The following is an 8,809-nucleotide window of genomic DNA, read 5'->3' as shown; positions in this document are numbered from 1 at the left end:
ACTACCCTTTATGTCTAACCGTTTTATGTTACAATGCATTTACGGAGTGTGGTTTAAGTAAAAACACTCAGCACCATGAGTTTGTTGATCATATATTTTTATCCTTTTTCATGCTGCCACAAAGTAACAAACGGCCAGGTTAAGATAAGGTTATCTAACGTTACACTTCTGTAATGCATTTAATACAAATACAACATATTAACAATTTTACTCATCTCTATATTTCCTTCGTTGTGCTTGAACTATAATATTCGTATGGAATTTCTTACAACTTCTGAATAGAAAAAAACTTGCAGATGCATGTGGTACGATACTGTTGTGTTCCGCCTAAAGCCATCCCTCTAGAAAATGTGTGGGTTAAACATTGGTTAATTAAATCCAATGCCAAGTTTGGTCCTGTGTTTTTGTAATGATTCTAGATATTTCAAACACTAGAATTAATCCCTCTCGCTGTATGGAGCAACATCAATCATATTGGTTATTTGAACTTTGAGTATTACAAGTGTCAATCCACTGTACCACTACACAACAACACAATATCCAGGAGCAACCAACAATAGAAGATTCACAAGAATGGAATGAATGTATTGCATCATACAATTAATTTTATAAAAAGCAAAAATAAGGTAATTTGTAATGAGCAAGTTTTTCTTGATCAGAACCCTGGTATGGAACAAAACACAGAACTCCGTTACTACTACAAAATCAAATCACTTTTATTTGTTAAATGCTTTGTAAACAACAGGTGTAGACTAACAGTGAAATGCTTACTTTTCCAACAATGCAGTTAAAGATAAAAAAAAAAAAATGGAAATAGTGATGAGGAATAAATTCACAATGAATACCAAGTTAAAAATAACATGGCTACTTTGAGTCAATGTGCAGGGGTATGAGGTAGCTACATGACTGTCTTGGTGTGCTTGGACCATGTTAGTTTGTTGGTGATGTGGACACCAAGGAACTTGAAGCTCTCAACGTGCTCCACTACAGCCCCGTCGATGAGAATGGGGGCGTGCCTGGTCCTCCTTTTCCTGTTGTCCACAATCATCTCATTTGTCTTGATCACGTTGAGGGAGAGGTTATTGTCCTGGCACCACACAGCCAGGTCTCTGACCTCCTCCCTATAGGCTGTTTCGCCGTTGTCGGTGATCAGGCCTACCACTATTGTGTCATTGGCAAACTTGATGATGGTGTTGGAGTCGTGCCTGGCCGTGCAGTCATGAGTGAACAAAGAGTACGGGAGGGGACTGAGCACGCACCCCTGAGGGGCCCCTGTGTTACCTACCCTTACCACCTGGGGGCGGCCCGTCATGAAGTCTAGGATCTAGTTGCAGAGGGAGGTGTTTAGTGTCAGGGTCCTTAGCTTATTGATGAGCTTTGGGGGCACTATGGTGTTGAACGCTGAACTGTAGTCAATGAATAGTATTCTCACATAAGTGTTCCTTTTGTCCAGGTGGGAAAGGGCAGTGTGGAGTGCAATAGAGATTGCATCATCTGTGGATCTGTTGGGGCAGTATGCAAATTGGAGTGGGTCTAGGGTTTCTGGGATAATGGTGTTGATGTGAGCCATTACCAACCTTTCAAAGCACTTCATGGCTACGGACGTGAGTGTTACAGGTCTGTAGTCATTTAGGCAGGTTGCCTTTGTGTTCTTGGGCACAGGGACTATGGTGGTCTGCTTGAAACATGTTGGTATTACAGACTCAGACAGGAAGAGATTGAAAATGTCAGTGGAGACACTTGCCAGTTGGTCAGCGCATGCTCGCAGTACACATCCTGGTAATCTGTCTGTCTTGTGAATCAGTCTTGTGAATGTTGACCTGTTTAAAGGTCTTACTCACATCGCCCGTGGAGAGCGTGATCACACAGTCTTATGGAACAGCTGGTGCTCTCATGCATGTTTCAGTGTTATTTGCCTCGAAGCGATCATAGAAGTAGTTTGGCTCGTCTGGTAGGCTTGTGTCACTGGGCAGCTCTCGGCTGTGCTTCCCTTTGTAGTCTAATGGTTTGCAAGCCCTGCCACATCCAACAAGCGTCAGAGCCGGTGTAGTACGATTCGATCTTAGTCCTGTATTGGCACTTTGCCTGTTTGATGTTTCGTCGGAGGGCATAGCGTTAAAGTCCCGTTCCTTGAAAGCGGCAGCTCTAGCCGTTAGCTCAGTGCAGATGTTGCCTGTAATCTATGGCTTCTGGTTGGGGTATGTATGTACGGTCACTGTGGGGACGACATCATCGATGCACTTATTAGCCGGTGACTGGTGTGGTAAGCTCCTCATTGTTATTGGATGAATCCCGGAACACATTCCAGTCTGTGCTAGCGAAACAATCCTGTAGCTTAGCATCCGCTTCATCAGACCACTTCCGTATTGATCGAGTCACAGGTACTTCCTGTTTGAGTTTTTGCTTTTAAGCAGGAAGCAGGAGAATAGAGTTATGGTCTGATTTGCCAAAGGGAGGGTGAGGGATGGCCTTGTATGCATTTCTGTGTGTGGAGTAAATGTGATCTACAGTTTTGTTGCCTCTAGTTGCACAGGTGACATGCTGGTAAAAAGGAGGTACAATGGATTTCAGTTTACCTGCATTAAAATCACCAGCCAGGAGAAAGTTACTACAGTCACTAATACTATTAATACATTTAGCTTTAGTAACTACAACTGCAGCATTCTAGTTTCTAAGATCAGTGACAACTGATTCACTTTGTTCTTTCCCTGCACACAAACTTTGCAATCATTTTATGGCAATAAACTGTACTGAATGTTGCTGTATTGCTCACAGTTGTACATGAATCACAATAGGATCATATAATGATATAAGTAAAGGATTCTTACTGATGACACCCTTCATGTGATCTGCACTTCTCTACTTGAGAGAGGGGGGAGGACAGAGAAGTACCTGTGTAAATTAAATTGATTGTGGATAGTAAGTAAACCATTCCACTGATCACACCCTTCATGGTATTTTCATTTCTATACTTGACATACAGAGATAAAGAGAAGGGAGTGGTAATCGAAGAGAGACAGAGGAGTTTACCTATGAGAGTGTACCTGAGTGAAGGTGAGAGTCTGTAGATTTATTGTACAGGCCTGAGCAACAGTGATCGGTAAAAACGTTGTGAAGATATGTCTGTATGTACTTATGTACAGTATGTTTCTCATGAATAGTGGTACATTGTTATGGATTTAGATCAAGTATTTTTAGTCTGTGGCAGACATGAAGACCAGTAAAGGTACGAGGAGATCTCAGTACATTTCACTTTCCAAATGAGCCACAACAGCGAAGACTGGAGAAAGAGTATGTGTGCCTGACAAAAAGAGATCATCTGATGAATAGATGGTGGAATTATGTAAATATAAATGTTTTCTCTTTTTGTTGCAGGGAAAATGGCCAGAGTTCATAGTAAGTCACCATATTGGAATTCATTATTCTATTTTCTTGCATTCATATTGGAAAGTAATACTAAACCAAAATACGTGAAATATGTTTGTGGTTTTTCTCTGTATATCTGTATTTGCATGGATTAAATGTGTTTGGAAGATGAGGAGTTGTAGTTTGTGTCTGTGAGAAACAGATCTTATACTCCACAGTGACCTCTCTCCTGAATTTGATTCCCAATCTAGATAGTAGTATTCATCTTCTGCTTTCCTGTATATTTTATATTCTTTCAGTATGTCTTCTTGAGATTGGGTTGTACTTTAGAATGGGTATCGTCCCTGTCTTTGTATTTTGTAGCTTTTAATTGAGCTGTGTTTATGATGAGAGTATTTGTTAACACAGAAAATGTCATTAAACTAGACATGTGTTCTCTCTTTCTGAACAGATGAGTTTAAACTCACCACCCCTGAAGACAGTGTGGAGGCTCGGGATGGTGATGATGTCACCCTCCCCTGTCACCTCTCCCCCGAGACCAGTGCTGTTGACATGACAATCAGGTGGTTTAAAGGGACAGAGTGTATTTACCTGTTTAAGAATGGCCAGGTGACAGAGAGGAGTGGCTATGAGGGAAGAGTGAGTCTGATCACCCAGGAGCTGGAGAGAGTCAGAAGGAGGAATCTACATATGTCAGGTCAGCCATGGAGAACAGAAGGAGGAGTCTACATATGTCAGGTCATCCATGGAGAACAGAAGGAGGAGTCTACATATGTCAGGTCATCCATGGAGAACAGAAGGAGGAGTCTACATATGTCAGGTCATCCATGGAGAACAGAAGGAGGAGTCTACATATGTCAGGTCATCCATGGAGAACAGAAGGAGGAGTCTACATATGTCAGGTCATCCATGGAGAACAGAAGGAGGAGTCTACATATGCCAGGTCATCCATGGAGAACAGAAGGAGGAGTCTACATATGCCAGGTCATCCATGGAGAACAGAAGGAGGAGTCTACATATGTCAGGTCATCCATGGAGAACAGAAGGAGGAGTCTACATATGCCAGGTCATCCATGGAGAACAGAAGGAGGAGTCTACATATGCCAGGTCATCCATGGAGAACAGAAGGAGGAGTCTACATATGTCAGGTCATCCATGGAGAACAGAAGGAGGAGTCTACATATGTCAGGTCATCCATGGAGAACAGAAGGAGGAGTCTACATATGTCAGGTCATCCATGGAGAACAGAAGGAGGAGTCTACATATGTCAGGTCATCCATGGAGAACAGAAGGAGGAGTCTACATATGTCAGGTCATCCATGGAGAACAGAAGGAGGAGTCTACATATGTCAGGTCATCCATGGAGAACAGAAGGAGGAGTCTACATATGTCAGGTCATCCATGGAGAACAGAAGGAGGAGTCTACATATGTCAGGTCATCCATGGAGAACAGAAGGAGGAGTCTACATATGTCAGGTCATCCATGGAGAACAGAAGGAGGAGTCTACATATGTCAGGTCAGCCATGGAGAACAGAAGGAGGAAGCAGCAGTGGGTTTATGGGGCAGTGGACGTAAGTGTTCTATAACTCCAGTAATGTTTATAAACACCTAAACAACAACAATAACAACCAGTCTCTTTCCCTGTACAGAACACTCCTACTTTCTCTTGTAGGTAGGAGTTCATAGTAGGAGTTACAGATGAATAGACTAGATGAATTCTGAATATATACTAGTTAGAATGCATATTACAATCACTCCGAGCTTTGAGCTTGATGTCCTAAAGCATTTGAACCATTCCAACATTACTTTCACGTCCCTTTCCACAGTGCACAGGCGTCGATTAAACGTCTATTTCACATTAGTTCAACGTAATTTCATTGAAATGGCGTGGAACCAATGTTGATTCAACCAGTGTGTGCCCAGTGGATTGATTGTCATTAGTAATGAATGTGATGAACACTAATACCCCTCTGATGCATATCAAATCACTATGGCATTTGATTGGCTAATGTGACAGATGCATAGTCTCGGGAAGTATGGGTATTGGGTGCACCCCCTGAAAAAACAGAATATTGTTTTTTTTCCTGACAAAAATAGTGCACTGGGTCGATATAGCCATCTGTAGCACGCCAAAATAGTGGTGTCATATGGGTAGGCAACAACAAAAAAAGTTCACTAAAATCATTACAACCCAGATTAAATTACAATGGCTTTAGGACCATTCAGAGCATTACTCAGAGAGCTGCTGCCAGCCTGTGCGCCCTTTCTTTCACTTTTAGGAAGCAGAGGGCAGAGTGCCACTTGCGTTGCAGGTCAGCTGTCTAGGCAGTGTTCTGATTGCTTTGTAGTTGATGTCGACATTTGAACTTGGCCTTGTAAGCCTTGTTGTAATCTGATAGTCAGGACTTACTTTAATTGGGAATTGGGAGGTGGGGAGCCCTCCTTTTTGGTGACAATTCGACACCAAAAGCTGTTTTATTGCTATTAACATATAGGTTGTGATAGCTGTAAACCTAATTTACATTTACATTTATTCGCCTACATCATCATCCTCTGCCTGCATCCCTACATGTAGCCCACCTGCCTCTGGTATAATGCATTTCCACCTCTCACTCAACCAGTCTTGCTTGTCCATCTTCCTGAATTAAAATTAGATATTTTAACAGATCAATCTTGCTGGCAAAACGCCATTAAATATTGCTAATTGATTTAGCTATAGTGTGGATGTAGGGTTGTTTTTAGTATATAATGACCACCCAGATGCTGCGTAGGTAACACAATGATTTCAGACAGAGACAAGCTGGCCTGGGGAAAAATGTTTGCGTGCCGCATCCGCGTTGGGTACACATAAAGGCAAACAATCTCGACCGAGGAATGAAGGTAGGCAGGCATAGCGGAGCTCCGTGGGGTGTGGGAGAATGGACAGCGTCTCTGTCTAGTAGCCAGATAGAATTAGGCTACTCAGTTTGTGGGCAGTTTTAGACATTTTCTGTGCACAGTTGAGTAGCCTACAATGCTTATATGAAAATCATAACTGGCACGCGGATCTTTAGAAACTGTAGGATTAATTGTAAATTGTCACTCATATGAAAAAGATTAGGCTATATGCTATAGGCTATATGAAGCCACCCTTGTGGAACGGTGCATACAGTGTAGGCCTAAGTCATTTATTTGATGTATGCCTTTTATTCCAACACGTGTAGGATTTACTTTCACATTGATGTCCGTATTTTAAGTCGGCCTTGCACTGTTCCACAAGTAGGGTAAATTAGTCAATGTAGCCTATATATGATGAGGTTGAGTAGTACATTGTACACACCGTTCCATAGACCTTTAAACCTAATATAAACCTAATATTCAGGCGATAAATGAATTTAACCGTTATCTAACTAGGCAAGTCAGTTAAGAATAAATTCTTATTTACAATGACGGCCTATCCCGGGCCAATTGTGCGCTGCCCTGTGGGACTCCCAATCACAGCTGGTTGTGATACAGCCTGGAATCGAACCAGGGTCTGTACTGACATCTCTAGCACTGAGATGCAGTGCCTTAGACTGCTGTGCCACTCGGGAGCAGCGGTCTAAATTAAATTTTTGTGTCAAATAGCCAATTGGCAAACCATCCCTTATGAGATTAATTTGCACATAAAGAAACATTACAATAATTCACTATGATAATTGAATTCTTCTTCTTCTTCCGGTGTTCTCTGCACTGCGCATCGCATAAAGAGTGGAAAAAAGTAAGGTAAAAATCAATACATCATAGTAAATAAGGTTATCCAAACAATAATTACATCCCTAGAGCAGTAAAATAAAATACATATATACATACAGTTGAAGTGAGAAGTTTACATACACTGAGGTTTGAGTCATTAAAACTCATTTTTCAAAACTTCCACAAATTTCTTGTTAACAAACTATAGTTTTGGCAAGTCGTTTAGGACATCTACTTTGTGCATGACACAAGTCATTTTTCCAACAATTGTTTACAGACAGATTATTTAACTGAATTCACTGTATCACAATTCCAGTGGGTCAGAAGTTTACATACACTGTTTTCTGTGCCTTTAAACAACTTGGAAAATTCCATAAAATTATGTCATGGCTTTAGAAGCTTCTGATGGGCTAATTGACATCATTTGAGTCAATTGGAGGTGTACCTGTGGATGTATTTCAATGTCTACCTTCAAACTCAGTGCCTCTTTGCTTGACATCATGGGAAAATCAAAATAAATCAGCCAAGACCTCAGAAAGAAAATGTAGACCTCCACAAGTCTGGTTCATTCTTGGAAGCAATTTCCAAACGCCCGAAGGTACCACGTTCATCTGTACAAACAACAGTACGCAAGTATAAACACCATGGGACCACGCAGCCGTCATACCGCTCAGGAAGGAGACACATTCTATCTCCTAGAGATGCACATACTTTGGTGCGAAAAGTGCAAATCAATCCCAGAACAACAGCAAAGGACCTTGTGAAGATGCGGGAGGAAACAGGTACAAGAGTATCTATATCCACAGTGAAACGAGTCCTTTATCGACATAACCTGAAAAGCCGCTCAGCAAGGAAGAAGCCACTACTCCAAAACCGCCATAAAAAAATCCAGACTACGGTTTGCAACTGCACATGGGGACAAAGGTGGAACTTTTTGGAGAAATGTCCTCTGTTCTGATGAAACCAAAATAGAACTGTTTGGCCATAATGACCATCGTTATGTTTGGAGGAAAAAAGGAGATGCTTGTAAGCTGAAGAACACCATCCCAACTGTGAAGCACGGGGGTGGCAGCATCATGTTGTGGGAGTGCTTTGCTCGAGTGGCCATCACAAAGCCCTGACCTCAATCCCATAGAACATTTGTGGGCAGAACTGAAAAAGCTTGTGCGAGCAAGGAGGCCTACAATCCTGACTCAGTTACACCTGCTCTGTCAGGATTAATGGGCCAAAATTCACCCAACTTATTGTGGGAAGCTTGTGGTAGGCTACCTAAAACTTTTGACCCAAGTTAAACAATTAAGGCAATGCTACCAAATACTTATTGAGTGTATGTAAACTTCTGACCCACTGGGAATGTGATGAAAGAAATAAAAATTGAAATAAATCATTCTCTCTACTATTATTCTGACATTTCACATTCTTAAAATAAAATGGTGATCCTAACTGACCTAAGACAGAGACTTTTTTACTAGGATTAAATGTCAGGAATTGTGAAAAAATGAGTTTAAATGTATTTGGCTAAGATGTATGTAAACTTCCGACTTCAACTGTACATACATATACACACACACTGTATATACAGTGAGGGAAAAAACGTATTTGATCCCCTGCTGATTTTGTACGTTTTCCCACTGACAAAGAAATGATCAGTCTATAATTTTAATGGTAGGTTTATTTGAACAGTGAGAGACAGAATAACAACAAAAATATCCAGAAAAACGCATGTCA

Source organism: Salmo salar, chromosome 01, assembly GCF_965601325.2.
Source record: "Salmo salar chromosome 01, fSalSal1, whole genome shotgun sequence".
In the NCBI taxonomy this organism is placed as follows: Eukaryota; Metazoa; Chordata; class Actinopteri; order Salmoniformes; family Salmonidae; genus Salmo; species Salmo salar.
The sequence above is the reverse complement of the archived record's forward strand: the minus strand, read 5'-3'. Positions refer to the sequence as shown.